Below are 18,938 nucleotides of genomic sequence, written 5' to 3' on the forward strand. Positions count from 1 at the left end.
AAATAAATGGTTGAGCAAGTCTTAAATATCAGGAAGATAACATGCTTTCCTATAGGAAGAATCTTAGCAGGAAGCAATTGCAAATTTCTGAAAACTACTTAAAAAGAAAAGTCAGTGTCCCTTTGGTTTCCTTGCAATAGCTGCAGATATAGCCAGTGAAAACAGGCAGGGCTTAGCCTATCTTAAAAACAGCATTTGATTTAGGTCCTTCTGAAAAAAGAGACAGAAAAGAAACAAACAAGGAACCACTGCCTGGCTTACTGCCACACATATCAATGATTTCTCAGAAACTATCAGCTGAAAGAAAAAGAATCCCACAGCAAATCCATCACAAGGAAGAAATGCAAGAGAATAGAACATATTTTAAAAGATTTTCTCAACTAGCATCCTGTTTTAATTAAAGAAAATAAGAGAGACCATAGCAACAAACAGCAGTCCATAGCTACCATGCATCTCAGAGGAATTACTCCATGTGCAAATCAATATCTGTCTACCCTCACAGAAAAATGCAGGTAGTTTGACAGAGTTAAATGCTTTCTATAATGATCTCAGTAGAGCCACTGACATTTTAATTTGAGTTAAAGCTAATTCAGGACTTCTGACCAGAAACTTTACAGTACTGAAGAAAAATAAAAAAGTACTTTTTATCTCCCCTTTCAGTAAGGATGAGGTACAAATTTTTCTCCAGCAGATTTTTCAACCCTCAAATTTTTCAACAAAATCATGGAGTTGAAAAATGGGGAGAACTAACCCCATCCTGAATACAAGTTGAATTTACCATATTTATCTCTGGAAACCTGACACAATCAAGATGTACTGTATTACTAAGTAAAATCTGTTTTTCACATGCTACAACCCCAGCATACCCATGGATCTTGCTGAGCAAGTACCTATGTGCCCTGAGGAGTCACAATGGATCCAACACCATTCCAGATCAGCTGGATTCATTGTTCAGCTGCTACACATGTCTAATGCTCTGTTGCAGGAGAAGACAGATAAATGCACCATATTAAATCAAATTTAAAGGCACAGATAGAAAGCAAAATCTCCCTGAAAAGTAGGAAAACCTATTTCTGAATTGGCTTCTAGTATGATCTTGTGGGTCTCTTCCAACTCAGAATATTCCATGAAATTTAAAGGATCTGTGAAATCTTTCCAAGCCATAAACTCAGAGCTTGGGCACGAGTCCCTGAGAACTTGTACATTATTTCTGAATGGATCTGCCCCTATATGTTTTCAGGTTACTAGGGTAAAATAGGAAATACCCTCCTAAATCACATGTTTAGAAAAAATCAAGCTAGCTAGGAGACCACTGCCCTCCAAATAGAAAAACATACCTGCTATTCACAACTGGTAACAGTAGGAACCAGGAGAACTGATTGATACAGGTGAACCACAGTGAAAAGAGTAGGCTCTGGTTTTTAAACTCTGGCTTAAAAAATAATTTAGAATTTCAGAAAATGCTGATCCATAACACTTGGATTCCCAATTTGTTTCTTCCCAGGTCTCTTCTTATAGCACTCCCCCCCATTTTTTTCTTCTTTTTCTTTTTTTTTTTTTTTTTAATTTATTTACAGTAAACAAGGAGCTATAGCACATGCCCCAGCAAGCTACAGATTAACTATTTCAATAAAATGTACAACTGGGACTATTTAGACCTGAGATTAAGGAAAAAAAAACTATACTTCCAGCACCTCTGTAGAATATTGCCAAGATCTCCAAACCTTAAGCCTCATTGATTGTTGAAGATAAAGGACACATCCTATTGTAGTGCATTATTTGGGTTTATATTGTATTTCATTTCTATATTGGGTTTTGTAATGGTTTCTTCTGTACCCCCCTGTTCCCCTGGAAAATTTATCATCCTGAAGTTTGTCCTTGCCCCTTTTCCCCGCCCATTCTCCCGCACTGGAATGCAATCCAGCTCTGTTCCACTCCCACCTTATCCCTGACTGGGTAGTAGCTGGTCCCCACGTTTAGCCCCTTCCCCCTGGATAAAGGCCAGAAAACCACATGGAGCTGCCTCTTGGCTAGGGGACAGGGACCGGGCTCCTGACTCAGACAGGGGCAGGACCACAGAAGAAAGACTGAATAAATCCCTGCTTTCCCCCCCGAATCAAGTGCAGACTCTTTCCTTTTGCCATTAATGGGGGCCTGCTCTCTCTAAAGGAAAAGGTTCACAGCTGCTCTGGGATCTTTAGGGCCCTGAGGAAAAGTCCTTCCAACTGTGGTTTGTCTCTCAAGCTAGCTGAGGCAAAAACAGAGCCAGGGCTCCGAGAGAGAGACTACCACATATCCAATAGAGAAATTTGTAGATACCCCTTCGGTCTAGTCCTTGAATCCACCAAGAAAGAGTCAGCTTTGAGCTAGGTAACCATGCCAACACAGCACTAAGGTGAAGATAACGTCCTAGTTCTTGACAAGATGCATTATTTCACCTTTGGCTTTCCCTCATCTTAACATAGCCATTTTCTGCCTTGTTTTCATCCTGCAGGAGAGGACACATGATGGCTGCTCTCACATGGACATTCCTTGTTCTTGAGTGGTTTATTCCAGTCAGTAACTAGCCTAGATCCACAGACTGCAAAAAACCAATTGCTGTTATGTGTTTATGATGTCATTGTTGGCAGCTCAAGGAACAAGGCTTAACAGTGCTTTGAACATTCACTTGGTAAGAAGAACTAATATCATATAAGTTTTCTTGGTAGGCCTACCAGATACATACCAGATAAATTTATAGGGAAAATAAAAAACATACATGCCTATAAATCTTAAAACGGTAGTATTCATTAGAAAAATTGCATAAGCAATATTTTAATACAGCAAAACACATGGAATTTCACTTTTTTAAAAATTTCCTACGTTGTCAAAGTATAGGTGGGGTTGTATATGGATATGAGATAAAAATTCAGCAGAGCTCTTACATTTAATTTTCATATATTGATGTTCAAAGGTGAAGAAAATCACATACAAATGGTTTTTTTAATATATGACTGGTGAAAGAGGATTTTTCATTCATTAGCTACTTGAACATTTCAGCTCTAAGAAAAAGCCTTATGAAAACAATGGAGTTTGGTTTGACATTTGGAAAAAAAAAGAAAAATTTGTAAACAACTCTATTTTCTATACATTCTTAATATTAATCTAAAATATTTCTCCTAAAAATCTCTAGAAATATAGTATAACACATTATAAAATAAAAATACACTGAATTAACTGATTTCTTTTTTAAAAAACAACCAAAATGGGAAAAAAATTATGTATTGATATTGAAATTCTAATACTTATCTTTGATGCTGATTAATGTATCCTCTTTAATTAGACTGAATTCAAGAGAGCATGTAAACTAAAATGAAAGCAACATGTTAGGGGTCAAAAGTAAACCCTCTAGTAACTGTCAACATAAAGCTCATTTTGGAAGGAACCAAACTGTCCCCACAAGGGAAAAGAAGGAAAAAAGGCCTTCAAGAGAATGAAAATAAGAACAGGAAACCACAGCCACTTTCTTTAGAGCAAAATTCTTCAATATCACAATATCACTATCTTCCATGGCAAAAGAAAATACATTCCTTTGGCTTGCCCTTAAGCACGGTATGTATCACAGCAAGTATAAACATAAGCAAACAGCGTAACATATATTTAAAGTAAAAACTTAATTTCTTCTCCTAAGAATAAGGAGTAAGCAAGACATTTGAAATTTGCCTGGATAACTGAAGTTGAAGATGCTACAGAGTTTGGTTAAGATTAAACATGGCATTTGCTAATCAATATTCACACACTGATGTTTTGGACTCTGTGCATTCTCAAGCTAGAGAGAATGCTGTTTATCAAAGTTATTGGCAATTGCAGCTTCAACACAGTGAATTATCAGTGAATGGCTGAGTTTGGAAGAGACTGTTGAACGTCATTGGGTCCAAATCCTCTGCTTTAGCAGGGTCACCTGCAACCAGTTGTCCAGGACTATATCCAGAATATCTGCAAGGAGAGAAGCTCTGCAAAGTCCCTGGGCAGCCTGTGCCAATGGTCACTCAACCTCACAATAAATGATGGACCTGCACACAGACAAACAGCACTTCCTCATCCCACCATTTACAGCAGGAAAAACCTGCACCCTTCTAAGAGTATTATTTACTTGAAATATTCCATGTTACCACAAGACCCTTTTCACTTAGTTTAACCACATCACTGCCACGTAAAATATAATTCTTGGGGAGGCAGCAGTAGGCACATATTTGATGGTGTCAATGAACTGAGCCCTTCTCTTTTCGGCTTCTCTTTTGCCCCTCCATTTCTTTTGGTCTTGATCTCTTTAGGCTTTTCCTGGTAAGTTGCTTGGATACATTGACTGTTCCCCTCCCTTAAGTCCTGATCTATAGTCTTTAAAATTTTCCTGGTAAATTGCTGGGTTATATTGACTGTTTTCAGTACTGATCATTGACATGAAACTAAGATTCATATTGTAAAATTCAGCCTTTATTAAACACCACTATCTGAATAGTTTATTTAATGGCTTATCAGTTAGTAGCTGAAAAATTTCAGTGCTTGCCATTTTCTCTTTTATCATCTGTTTGCTTTTTATTGTATCTGCATATTTATCACTTTCCTGGTTATTCCCTTTATACTCCATAATCCTTGACTCATTTAACTTTATGAAGCAGATATTCACATGTTTCACATTACAGATTTCATCAGAAACACGCCTTGCTTAAGAACAATTTCCTTAACTTTCCATCTTTTGTGACCCAAGACCTGAAAACTGTAACCAAAAAACCACTCAAAGCAATCACAAATTCACCTAACCCAGAGAGGATTACATTTCTAAACTAGCAAACAGTATTGAAAAGGGTGAGATACGTAAACTAGCAAACAGTATTGAAAAGGGTGAGATACTTGAAACCTGAGAAAACTTATAATGTTATTTGAGGTAGAATGCTCTTCATAACACTGTTTTATTGCTGAATTGAAACTGAACTATGTTTATTTTGATGAATCAAGAGAAAAAGTGTCAGACAACTCCAAAACTAGGAAACAAATTTGTCAGCATAAATTCTATTCAACACTAGGATAATGTGATAAGCAATGAGAACACACTCATTTTTGTAGAAGTAAGAAATAGGTAGAAGTTCAGCATTTACCACGCAAAAGCTTGAAAGGAACTTGTGCTACTAGAGAGCATAGTTGCTAAAAAATGCAAATCAACTTCTCGTTTTCCCAAAACAGAGAGATTAAATTTGTCTAAATTATGTGCATGGCTGTTTTAGAAGAGATATCAAAAGCATTTTATCCATTTTCCATTTATGATAAAATTACACTGTTGTTTCCATAAAATATACCAATTTCCAACACATTGTTTTTCTCATTAGCACCTGACAGTGAAACATTTTTGTTATCAAATTATGTAAGGCATAGCAATTTCCTGCCATCTGTTTTATACAACCAAAAAAACATTTTCTCACAAAAAAAATTAAAGTTTTTCTGTTTCTAGAGGAAAGAGGTACTTCTTTTCTGTGAATAATATGTTAATCACAGAATTATTAATTAATAATCTGGGAGAAGTAGATTTACAGTCACCATGTTAATATGCCAGCCCACATGTTAATGTATCACTGTATCATATCTGTCTGAACCAATAAACTGCCAATTTCTAGTTCTTTTTTGTGACTATGCTTTGACATTGTTTTTGCCTTTCTGCTCCACAATAGATGGGATTGATAATATAAATTCTTTACAAAGGTTAAGACAAAAGGATTTACTGGTCAGCTTGAAAGAATAATTACAATCTTAAAAAATTTAAAATTTAAAAAATTTAAAAAGTAGGGTTTGAGAGATGTTTGGAGTTCCAGGTACATGAACTTCCGCAGCTACTCGAATCTTTAATAAGGTAAAAGTTTTTTTCTCACTGGCTACCAAATCGCTCTTAAAGACTATGACACTTTTTGTTTGGTTGGTTTTTTATTTGTAATATCAAGTAGAAGAACTGAAAGGTTAAAAGTTTGAAAAAGTTTTGAAACTTAATTTGCATATGAATAAATTTCACTTCACTGTTAAAGAGAGGATAAGAGCAAGAAATCAGATTAAATTAAGGGTGGGCATACTCTTCACTTCCTTCTTCCATTGATCTAAAGCCTTCCTTCAATGGACGTCAATGTGCCAAAACCTACCACTTCCAAGAGCCTATACTGAGTAGCATTCCGCAACATGTAAGTGTATAAAAACAACCAAGTTCATGAACCAGCTCCACCTATTAAAGTCTTGCCAGATGTTTGTGCAATTTGTAGAAAATTATTCCAAACGCTTCTCCAAATTTGAGCCAATTAAACATTTCTGTATGAGAACTACTGTGATGGCCAAGAGGCCTTATGCCAAAGAAAATCTAGGATCCAAACAGAGAAAATCACAGCTCTTGAAAAGGTAATTACCAGCAACTGTGAAGTGCTAAAACACTTCCCTTCTATTAATATCCAGAAAAGCTTCACTTTCCCAGAAATCTCTACAAAATTGCAGCTTCTATATGCTCATTATTAATTTCAGCTGCTCTGAAATCAAACATTTCTAACAATACTTCCAACTCATCATAAGGATGAAACAGATCAAAACAGAACATGATCATACTAATAAAAATGAGGAAAATACATGAGTGCTATGAAGAATACTTTTTTCCCCATAACCTTCTCCAAAAGGTCAGCCCTTAAAATAATAAACCCCCTCCATAAACTGAGCAGAGAGAAGCTGTTCCAAGCAAAGCAGAACATGTACATAAAAGTATAGTTTTCAGTGATTATTGTTCGTGGAATTTGCATAATTTGAATCATTGCGAATTATTTATTTTTACCACTGTCTATCATTTTTTTAAAATAATTTTGTAATTTTTGCTATGTAAAACAAAGGCAAAATTATATTCTTGATATATTGTGATTATTCCTAATCTAATGTGAAAATCATCATTCTCTCTTTTTTTTTTTTTTAATAAATGTTCTTCATTCCAACTAGAGGACTTCTGGAATGTCTGATATTTTTTCTCTAGGTCTTCACTTCCTGAAATCCCTTTCTTACTGATCTTCACTAAAATCTAAAAATAATAAGTAGAAATCCTGTAGTAGAAAAGCTATTTGTTGAGATGGCCCTCTTGATAAATAGGTAGCAAAAATTAAATTAAATACTTTCTTTCAAAATTCAAAAAAATACCAAAAGATCTGTCAGCAAAGTTATAATCTAATCAGGTTTACAGGCATCTAAACTTATATTGCCTTCTTGATTCTAAAATACTGTTTTCCTACTGAATTAAAATATTTCCATTCTTCCAAAGGAACTTTTAGTAGATAAGCATTTTTATTGGCCTTTTCATTTAAGGTAGTAATACATGATATTTTTCTTTTTCTCCATCCTTGTCATTGTATGGAACTGAGATAGTTCTTTTGTTTAGATTTTTAAGGAAACTTTGGGTAGCTATCAGGTATATTGATTATCTGAAGAATTAAGGCTTGTTCATTTTTTACTAAAATGAGATGCCCTAATACACCACTATTTTCTCTAAGGTTTCCAGACAACTAAAATCCTTACCTTTAAATCTAAACCAAGAAAACCTATCATAAAATCTCATGTCTCATCTATTGAGCAATATTTACTATTAATATTTGTTAGTCTGTAGCAGTTAGAAGATCCAAATAGGGATGACAGCTGTGCACAAAAGACAATCTGTTTTCCAAAGAGCTGAAAACACATATTTTTAATTTAATCAAATTTGTTATTATAAAATCTTGGCACAGACCACTGAGATTCTCACAAAAGCCAGAAATTAAACACATTCCAGCAGGAGAAGAAAAACAAAGGGAAGAAGCAAGGATGCCTGAAGGAGTACTCAGAGGAAAGTTAAGAGGTTGGGCTGTTAAAGACAGGGTAAGAGCAAGAAATTAGATTTAATGAAACAGAAGGAAAACCACACAAAGAAGTGACAACTACTTCAATTCCGAGAATCATTCAAATGCAATTCCTTAGCTGTAATATTATTATAAGAAAACAGATTATATGAGAACAGATGGACAGGAAAAACTTGATGGAATAGCATTTTTTATCTATATCATGATTTTCAATCATGTCCCTTGCTTACCCAGAATTGGAGACCTCTCAAAATATGTTTTGGCTTCCTTCTTATACAGTGTTTTAACAGAGTGAAGAGAAGAGGAAAAGGCTGCTGAGAGGCAGGTAGCTCCACCTTGTCCTGAACTGATCAGGGCACTAGGTTCCCTAAGATACACTGCCAAGTTCAAAGATGTCTTTACTCTTACAGATTTCAAAGGTCTCATCTAATTTGTACCTGTCAGTTTACACCTGTTTCTCAGTTCTGTTTCTCAGGATCAGCAGCTTGGTTGTTGGGGACAGAGTGTGGAGTTGCTAGTAAGACAGACTTCTCAGATGGTCTGCACAGCGTGCAGAGAACGTGGTCTTGGAGACACAAGAGTTGAGACACCCACCCACACATCACCATCCTCTGTTTTAAGTACTGGGCTGCAGCACAATCTGAATAAATTATCCAGTCCACTGGTTTATTGTACATGGGTTTCTAAGACACCCTGGTATGAGGAGCTGTCATTTCAGAGTCCTCAATGGTATCTTCAAAGATTTTTTTTGCATGAGCATAACCCCCTGGTTGCACATGATTTCAGTTTTGTATGCTGTGAATTGACTTTCATCTTCAAAGTTACTTCTAAGAAACAAAATCAGAAGCAGAGAATTGACACTGTACAAGCAGCAGCAGCAGACATGGTAATATGCCTCCTACAATAGCATGAATAATTGAAATTGCCCTATCACAGATCATGTGCCACTTGACTTCAGACAACCAGTTCCTTGATTATCAAATCATGATAATCAATGCAAGGTCCATTCTTTTGCCTGGTGCAGTTTTACATTCTTCCAGACTTTTCTACTGATGCATGAGAAGATCAGAGCTGTAAAGATGAAATACATTTTTTGAGACTCAGCCAGCTGCTGCTGCTTTGGCACTGCTATGCAATAAGCAAAACCCATTTGAAAAGGATGATTCTAAAGAATTAATGATAAATGCATGATATCCAAAAGAAAAATTCAGTGCAATCTTTTTCACACTGTTATACACATACTTTCCAATACTTAAAAAAATTAAATACTAAAGCACTAACCATATCTAGTGAAGTGGGGAAAAAAAATTTCTAAAGTCTAAGTTCCTTCTCTGCTTTAGTAAGACTACAAAATAATCAGAGCAAGAGGAATTTTTCTCCTTTTTCTTGTTTGTTTCTGAACTCAGAAAGAGCATCTATCTTACTGCTTCAAGAGAAAGGAAAGAAAAGCACCATGAGTCATATTAAAAAAACCCTCAGGCAGTCAAAGTCTTCATAAGGTAGCATAGTATTTATCAGTAATTCAGTGAAAATGGCAGATTTACCATAAGGCATTTGAGGAGGAAAAAAATACCTACAGAGATAATTTCAATTTCAAACATGATTTTCAGTTTATATGTAGGAACAAATGGTAGCTTTCTTATTTCAGATATTGGAGAATAATAATTACACATAGAAGGGAAAAAACCTTAGACACACATTTTTTAAAAAGAGAGACAATCCTAAGAAAATACCACTAGAAAAATTAGTTTTAAGTTAGTAACAACAGAAGTCTGAAATATTTCCTGTAGTGCCTATATTTCCCATAGTACCTATAAAATAATCTCTAGGTTGAATATTGATTACTTCTTAAAAATATAGGACACGCTCCCAAAAATCCAAAACTATCCTTCCATTTTACTGGCTGTACACTAAAGTTACCTTGATTACCAAAATGGTTTTTGAGAATGTTCAGCTTAAGATGGGCATAAGATTACAGGTCTTGTATTTCAATAACAACCTGAAGCATTTTGTTAAAATTATGAAATATGTCACTTAGTCATGAATTTTTTATATAAATAATGCATTACATTTTTATTACAAAGCATTTTTGCCTCCCCATAGGCCAGACGGCTCAACCAGCTTTGGGAGAAACAAACATGCACATTTGCAAAGATAGAGCAATAAGTGGTCCGTTAAAAAAAAAAAAAAAAAAAAAAAAACCAAAAAAAAACAACAACAAAAAAAAAAAAAAAAACCACACTTGACCAACCAGATATAAAACATTTTGCCTATTCAGGCTTCACCTACTATATACACCTTCTTCCATCTCTTTCTCCTCCTCATCTTCAAAGGACACTGGGATCCCTCCTTCTTTCACTCTCCTCCACGTGGATGTAACCATCATTCCTGCTGTGAACAAAAAAAAACCAGAAAATCCTTTGATTTCTGTGAAATTTCAATATTATCTTAATACAAACTACCAGCCTAAGTTTCTGCATTATGATGGACCTACAATATGGCAGGCAGAAAAAACAGATTTCCAAGAGAATTATTCCATCTGTGATGCATCTGCACTGATGCAATTTCCACAGGAAGACTGCACTGCATATATTTTGCATAACCTAGAATAACTCAAATACTCTTTAAGTCTGGTCTAATGTTTTTTAATATCTCTCAGAGCTTAAGATCTAATATAATGGGTTTTTTTGATTTTGAGAACTATACATCCCCATGTATGTATCTAAACTCCTTGCTTCATTGCCCAACCAACAGAACCTCAACTTTCTGAATAAATCCTTTCTGTTTTCCATAATGATTTGAAAACAGTTCACTTTCTACTTTAATATTTCACTGATCCTCTCACGTACTTAAGGACCATATGAGGCTACAAAATGTTTTCCTATACAAATATACTTTCTTAGAACCCCACTAAAATAGATGTTTATAGAAGATTAGATTAGTTCAAGAAGTCAGTTTTCATTTGAGCAAAAGAATTATCCCTATATACTAGCAAGTGTTTTCCATTGATCTAATTAGCTCATGTAATAGTAAAAAGCTAGTATTTGTCCCAGCATAATCATTTTTTTTAACCTTAGGTTTTATTAGTGTGGGAGCCACAGAGGCCCCCACAGGGAACTGTGCCTTCCCCGGGAGTGAAAGTGAGCTGTGAAGCAGTGAGGCTTCCCATAGGGAGTCTCCCTGGACACACGCTCTGTGGTTAGGGAGAGCATATGGTGATAAAACCCATGAGCCCTTGCCAGCATGCAGATTCCTTGACCCTCATTGGTTTGTTCTGGACTTCCTAGTTTTCCTGTTTCCCCATTGGTCCATTTTGGATCCTTCCCCTGCTTGGTTGTTTCCCAATTCAGTAACCCCATTGGCCCAAGTGGCAAACCCCACCCCCCTAGTTCCCTATATAAGGAGGGTGGTTGAGCCCCTCCAGGTTCTTTGGTCGTTAGTTCCAGAGAATAAAGAAGGCTCTGGAGAATCTCCTGAGTCCTGCCTCTTCTTTCCTGTGCTGCCTGAAGAGAGCTGCCCTGGAAGAAGCAGCCCAGCTGAGCTGACCCACCAGCCTTGCCTCCACAGGCACTGAGAGCCTTTGGGCTCGCTTGCCTTGGCAACCCTCACAAAAGAGCAGTCTCTAGGGTGTGCCTGTGCCTCTGGAGCAGAGGGCGTCTTGGTAAAGGTGACTCGCTGTGCAAGGTCGTGGCACCCTGAAGAGCCTCAGTGGCTGGCCTTCAGCGGTCAGTGGCCACGGCATATTAGTTCTTGACTTTTAAAAACCCTGCCCATCAACTGTATCTTCTTTTATTATTTACATTAGCATAGGAAATTAATAGTGAATATACTCCATCCTCTATCAAAAAAGAATGTTCCAACAGATTAGCAATTAGATGAGAAGAATATCGGAATAGCCCAACATGCAAGGCATGATGACAATTCAGAAGACCATCTCAGCCATTTCCTGAAAAAAGTCTTCAAGAAGTTAATTGTGTGACACACCAAACTGTATCATTTAGAAATGCCTTATGAACATTATATATTGTAACAAAAAAAGGAATTTCATTTACATGTTGGTAAATCAGCCTTTGAAATCCTTCAGTGGGAGGTCATACTGGGTAGGAAACACAAATGATGAAAACATAAGGAACTCATCCAATAAACCATGTCAAAACAAGATAATCCGTTCATTTTTACTCCCTACTCTATTATTAAAAGATACAAAACATTTAAGACAGACCTTCACTTCCCAAAATTTCAGTTTAACCTCTCTGAGTACACTACTGTGCAGAAATTTGAGAAATCTCAGGGAATTTTAAGATACACTTTTGGAAGCCATGCTAAACCTGATCCAAGTTATTATTTAGAAAGCATCACTGTTTTATTCAGAGTATAAAGACTTAGGAAACCAATTAAGTGACAAGTGTTATGTGGTAGCCGTGTTTTCGTAACCTTTGTCTGCAACTACAATAATAGAAAAACCCTTTCCTCAAGGATAAATTAAGCAATACAATTTTTTTTTTTTTTAACCATACACATCCAGTGACTTATCGGGCCACCACAGACTTTTCTGTTTTCCACATATAGGTGCTACCTAGCTATAATTTTTCCCTGGGGCAGCTGAAAATTTCATTACTCTGTCATATTAAGCACATATTCAATAGAAGAAATGATAGGAAAGACTGTAAGCATGTCCAAATTTTGTCTCTGTGTGTGAAGGAGTGTTTGGTTTTTTGGATTTTGATTTATTTTTGGGATGGGGGGGGTTGAGGGGTGTAATATGATAACAAAAACGTTTATCCTTATCTATTTTGTGCCCAAATAGACTTTCTGACACCATTCTAAAGGCATTACAGCAAGAAAGCAGTAATCTGCAGAATCTTAAGATCTACTGAAGTTGTAGTACACTCAAAAATCTTTAATTACTGTGCCCTATGACTAAACCCTTATTCAAAATATCAGTGACTTTTATGTAAAAAAGGAAAACCCTTTTCTCTTCCTCAAACCAAGACAAATTCATTATCCCTTAAGTTTAAGGAGGAGATAAGAAAGCAAGCAAGGCCAGAGGTAACTGGATGAGTTTTTAAAACAAATTCCACCTAGCTCCAGCTGTTTAGATCTAAGTTTGAATTCATCAGGAGGCGATGTGAGGAGTTCTTATGATCCATTGTTTTGCCATCAACTTCTGTAATCCCATACCTTGGATTCAATTCCTTTTTGACTTAGTTACACAACAGGATCTGCCACTTTGAAGGCATATTCATTTTTCCTTACTTCTGAAATTTATCTATAATAATTTTTATCTCTCCCTGAATAATATTTTTAACCATTAATCAGTATATTAAAAAATACCTTTCCTCTGAGAGGGAGAAGAGAACAACGGAGCATTGTACATATCTGTGTGTATTAACACAAATATGTGTGCACATACACGTATCAACTGCAATGTAAATTATAAGATTTTTGATTATGAATGTGCATAACACTTCTGTCCATCTTAGTAGTCAGTATTTTTCTGTCAGAACAAATTAATAATAATTTACCAATGGTTTTTCATTGCATTCTGACCTGCAGTTAAGCAGTTTCAGAAAACATCTAAGATTTCAAATGGATAAAGTTACCAACTAAGTGTTCAAGCAGCAATTCTGCAGTATTAAACACCAGATTTGTGCACTGTTGTAGCATCATTTTGACCCATGTCAGACAAACATTGCATTTCTAACCATCAAGAGTGTACAACACTCTTATAACCACCTCAACTTTGTGTATCATCTGTGCTCATAGCAGTGTACTCAGCAAATCCCCATCCAGCAGAACACCACCAGTACAAAGTTAATTTTGTTGGTATTTTTGGAGGTATTTGAAACAGCAGCATATGGTTATACTAGATCAGAGTTTTATATAATTTCATTGAGTAAGGGCTCCTAAAGCTGCAGGTGCTCTATAATCAATGTGCAGTCTCACACTGTTGCAACTTATTTCACCCTACCCAGAAGCTGTGCTAAACTAAACTTACTTGAGATACCAAAAATAGAGACCTAAGTGAAAAAAAAATGAACTTTTTTCTCTTCTGTGATTTTTCATCATTATATGAGCAACAATAACTCTCAGAAAGTAGGAAATACTTAAGGTAACTTCTCTGCAGGCATTATGCAGTTAAATAATTTGTGTAATAATGTGATTTTTCACACAACAATGGAAAAGCTGTTGAATTCTTTTCTGAAGGTGGAAACATTGCCACTAAACATCAGACTAAAAGTTTAGAAGAGACCATACCAAGAGATCCAATCCTTGATACAACAGATGGCTATATAAATGGTAAAGCATTTAGGGTTTTTGTCCAAAACTAAGGACTTTCCATTTTAGTTCAAGCCATGACACCATTATGTAAAGTTTGCTAGTGAACTGATTTGGACTGCTTTCATGAAAATCAGCAATTTAAAATAAAGCTTCTGTTCATTTAAGGTTACAAATTAGATATATAAGGCAGCACTTCATCAACCACTGAAGTGCAGCCATCTGTTTTATAGAAGGCATTTACACAGAACAGTTCAAAAATTAAGAAAAATATTATAGCAAACTGAGAAGAAAAATAGAGACAACTTGAACAGAATGCTGAGAACAGCTTCTCTCAAGCAGTTAAGAACTGCATTTCCCACAGCCCAAAGGCCAATAATTACAAACTGGCACCCTAAAAACTGGGTACACAAACCCATATTGAGACAACTAAATACATTACTGTATTTCCAAAGCTGTTGAGCATCATATTTTTCAAGATGAGATTGTATATGCCACTTCCTAAATATGGAGTTAAATCAGTTAACTTTGCTTCCCCCACTTTCTAAGGATGCAAACTTGGACTCCATTGGGGTATGCAAATGTCATTGGTACGATGTTTCCTGTCCTACCATTTAGTGGCCCACACAGTTTTGAGTTTTGTTGTTTATAGTGAAAGACATTTCCAAGCAGTCTGTCATGGATCCCCTCTGTGTTATCTAACTGTGTCAGTCAGACCCTGTGTTATGTAAAAACTGAAGTACATAGAAAAACTGCTTTTTATATCATAGCCTGAGAAAATAGGGTATTAAATTGTTTTCCATATAACTTTCCAACAAAAAGGAAATTTTTCTTTCCTTCTCTAGCAATATTAAGCAACTTCTGAGCAGCTTGTCTTCGAAAGAGATGCTTACTGTAAAGCCTGACTGAAAATAAATATAAATATACCATAAATATTTTTATGAGTAACTAGAATATATTTTAACAGCATATTAAAATTATTACCCTAAAGAAGACAGTGGGACTTTAATTATGGACTTATTAATCAGGAATTTAGTCTCAGTATTTTATATCTCTATAACTTGTCCTTTCCACCTGTTGGATATTACTGTGACTTATGGATACACCTTAGCAATTCATAGGTGTGTGACGCATGCACGTCAAACCAATTCTTTCTTTAGATCCCACTGAAATAAAAAAAACAGTTCAGGTAACCACGACAGCAGATACAAACTTACGTAGAAGGGACTCTGCTTACTTCTAGAAGCTCTAAACAGCAGGTAGAATTAACATACAGCTACAGAAAAATGGCAGAATTTTAAAGTAATTTTTTTTTAAAGAATTCAAGTTAGGAGGCTCACAAAATTCAGTGCTAGCATCAATTTCTGAATTATGACAAAGCATAAATCTATATAGAAGATATTGTGATGTAACATCAAACAAGTCAAAGCTATTTGAATGAACAGAATGAAGACCTGACAGCCAAGAACACTGACCTGTGGAAATGAATCAACTAGGGTAACCATAGACCAAGGCGGCACTCATTTTTAAGTCTTGAATTGACTTTAAACTATTTTGCAGATATGACACACATGCTGGCTGCAAACCCTGTTGTCAGTGGCAACCACTTCCAGGACAGAAATTGTGTAACTTGTCAGTGATATTTTGTTTGACTGAATAAACTCATTCTCAAGAGTGTTGATTGGCTCAATCAAAATATTGTGGTAATAGAGTAACAATAGTCCTTACCAAAAGTAAGGGATGGCTCAAGATGACCTGCCCAAATCTGGCCAGCTGCAAACTTAAGTCTGTCTACAAAAGATGTGGTTTCAGAAACACAGATTAACTCTGGATATATTTTTGTGCTGTTTGGAAAATTACCCGCTGTCCAAACTAAATAAAAACATTGTAGTCCCCACTAACAAAGTGTTGATATTGGTATTTGAAAAGGATATTAAGTAAGGAAAAAGGGCATGGTACGTGGTACATATGGGGGATTTTAGCTGGTCTTTCCCACTGGCTTAGGTCACAGGACTTCTGACCTGGCATGCGTATTAACCAATAGTGTTTCTGTTTTAGCAATACCGGAAAGTAAAGGAATTACACAAGTCTCAAACTATATATAGAAATAAATTAAAACCACAGTATTGGACTTCTTGAAGTTAAGCCTGCTTCAGGGTTTGATGCCCGTTTCAGATAGACCTACACTCTTCTTGACCAGATGAGGCCATTACAACTGTGCCTGAACTCTGCAAGCCAAGTGATATTTGAGACTGAGAAGTTTGCTTCTGGTTACGCGTTGTGTAACCAGACAAAACATAATTCATCCTGACAAGTAGAATATATTAAAGGCAACACATTCAGGGAACTAGGTAGGTTTTGTTTTGGTCTGATTGGGGGATGTATTTGCTTGCGTTTTTTTCTTATTTAGACAATCTTATTTTTCACTAGTTTCATTTTTTCAGTTGGTTGGGGTTTTTTTGTTTTTGTTTTTTTTTAAGATAAACCATTTCAGGCTGAAAAGGGTGGTTCAAATTTTTTCAAGTTTTTCTCAGAGATGGTCCAACTATTTGTTTCTACAGCATTACAAGATACGGGATTCTAGACTGATAGATAATACACAGTGGAATAAAAACAGAGTTAGAATTCCTTTTTAAAAATTCTCATGAGCTTATTCAGCGCCCCTCCCCCCCCCCCCCCCAAAAAAAAAAAAAAAGGAATGAATAGTAGCAATAACTGGAATAATTGTAATTGGGCAATTTTATTCTGAACAGTAGAAGCTCACATTTCACTCTTTTCCCTGAATATTGCACTAGGATGCAACAATAACAAAAGACTTTACAAATTCTGTATTTTTTCCTTCATCCCATAATCATTATTCTTATTACTATAGACTTACATAAAACATAACAATTGATATTAAAATATTAATGGTCTTTCTATTAAAATGATTACTTGGCACAGAGAGACCAAAACATAAAAAAATATACAGGCCACAAAGTGTCACCTTCAGATAGAAGGAATTCCCTGCAGTGAAACTGGCAAAGCTCAGCCTGGTCATGAGTCATGCTAAAGATTCATTTAAATTACTGGAGGGCATCCAAGCTATTTAAAAGTCTGGCTACAAAATACATGTTGCATTTTTGTCTTAGTCTTGATGTGTTTGAGCATAACTAGAGCATCTCTCCACTTCTTATCTTCTGCCCACCCTTGCCAAAACATACTCAGGTGGACATTCCACTTACCTACCAATTCTTCTCCTTGACTTACTGTTTTGCCTCTTATATCCATTTAATTTGCATCCTCCTGAAGATGCTTCTGCTTGGAAGTCTAATAACCCTAAAACTTTGTATCAGTTTTCTGAAGTGACCTCATATCTATAAAGACATCAGTCTGTTTTGGGAACATTCAGTATTTTCTGGCCACGTGTTGAAAAGAAAAAGCAAGAACAAAAATAACTCAAACAATATTCCCAAGGAGGCTGCTATCACAAGTCAGCAGTACAATAAGAATCATTTGGATATGAGTGTCAGTGAAGAGATTATCTGCTGACTGCTCTGTGATGCAAAAGTGATTGCTCTGGAGGAAAACAGAAACCATGTTTTGAACTACAATTACAAGACCACTGCAGCTCATTATCTTTATGCCATATTTCTGAATGGGAGTATATCTGGTTTGGCTAAATGTTAGCTTGTAACTCTTAATTTGTAAAAGGACCAAAGCCTTGTTCACCTGCCAACATTTCCTCACAGCTGGGGTGGGGGCGAAAAGATGAAGTTTTAGGTTGAAAAGATCTCAAAATTTCTTATTCAATGGCCATATTTTAACATAATTCTTTTCCCATGCCTCAAAAATTTCAGCCCAAACATTATTTTTTGTTCGCTAAGGAAAAGAGCTGATGCACAGACTGAAGAAAAAAACCATACTCTGCTCCCACATGAAGGGCAGGATGGAGACATTCAAAGTGTGAGGTCAGAGAAAAACAGCAGACCAATACCTTCAACTGATGCGATTGTCCAAAATGCACACAGGTTTTAGACTGCAAAGTACATTTTAAAATTCCATCATATTTTACCTCTAGTAATTTTTCTGTCTTCCCTTTCAGCATCCCTGGAAAGATAATAGGCAAGCTCAATCTTACAGCAATAAAAACTAACAGGACAGAGAGGATAAGAAATACATTTCTTAACTAGCAGCAAAAAATTGTTACCAGCTACTCAGTTTCTGAAGATTATTTCTCCAGAGTGACTAAAGTAATATTCTCCAAAAACAAATGAAAATAATTAATTATGGTGCCACCCTCCTTACCCAAGCTGAATCACCAAACAGTTAGATGCCTGGAGTCTAGCATCTATCCTGAGCAATCAATGGAAAAGCATAGATCAATCCCCATTGATTCATTCCCTTGGCTCTTGGGGAACTATTTATCATTCAGCAAGCTACACAGGACACCCAGCTTCTAGGCAGCCTAAATTTGCTTGGATAAATTCCAAACAAAGCCTTATAAAGTTTTTGAAAGTGGGGATGGAAAAACTGATCCCATATCTAGAATCCAGCTCTCCTGACAGTGCTGATTTGCACCAAAGTTGTGGGGCTAAAAAACCCATTTTCAGAAGACTTAGTAAAATAACATGATAAAGCAAGAGAAGTACATTTTAGTAGTTTGAATGGCTAATGTGATATTCTGGGTCTGGGTTCTTCGCTGTGACCCACACATTATGTTCAAATGGCAAACAGTTGCTATTAGCAAGACTATGCAGTATTCTGACTAGGTCAGCATATGATGTGCCCAAATCTGAGCAC

At 36.0% G+C, this 18,938-nt stretch overlaps 1 long non-coding RNA gene across 3 annotated transcripts in view; it reads right to left on the reverse strand.

Annotated features, from left to right (window-relative positions):
* LOC120753123 (uncharacterized) overlaps positions 1 to 18,938 on the reverse strand; it is a 124,571-nt gene that overhangs the window by 51,452 nt on the left and 54,181 nt on the right. For 2 of the 3 annotated variants that reach the window (XR_005700976.1, XR_005700978.1), the window contains exon 2: positions 10,167 to 10,268. This is a non-coding gene — a long non-coding RNA (uncharacterized LOC120753123). Of the gene's footprint in view, positions 1 to 7,804; positions 8,949 to 10,166; positions 10,269 to 18,938 lie in introns of those variants that run through there. The other variant, XR_005700977.1, reaches the window with a different exon arrangement.

Source organism: Hirundo rustica, chromosome 5 (genome assembly GCF_015227805.2).
Source record: "Hirundo rustica isolate bHirRus1 chromosome 5, bHirRus1.pri.v3, whole genome shotgun sequence".
Taxonomy (NCBI): domain Eukaryota; kingdom Metazoa; phylum Chordata; class Aves; order Passeriformes; family Hirundinidae; genus Hirundo; species Hirundo rustica.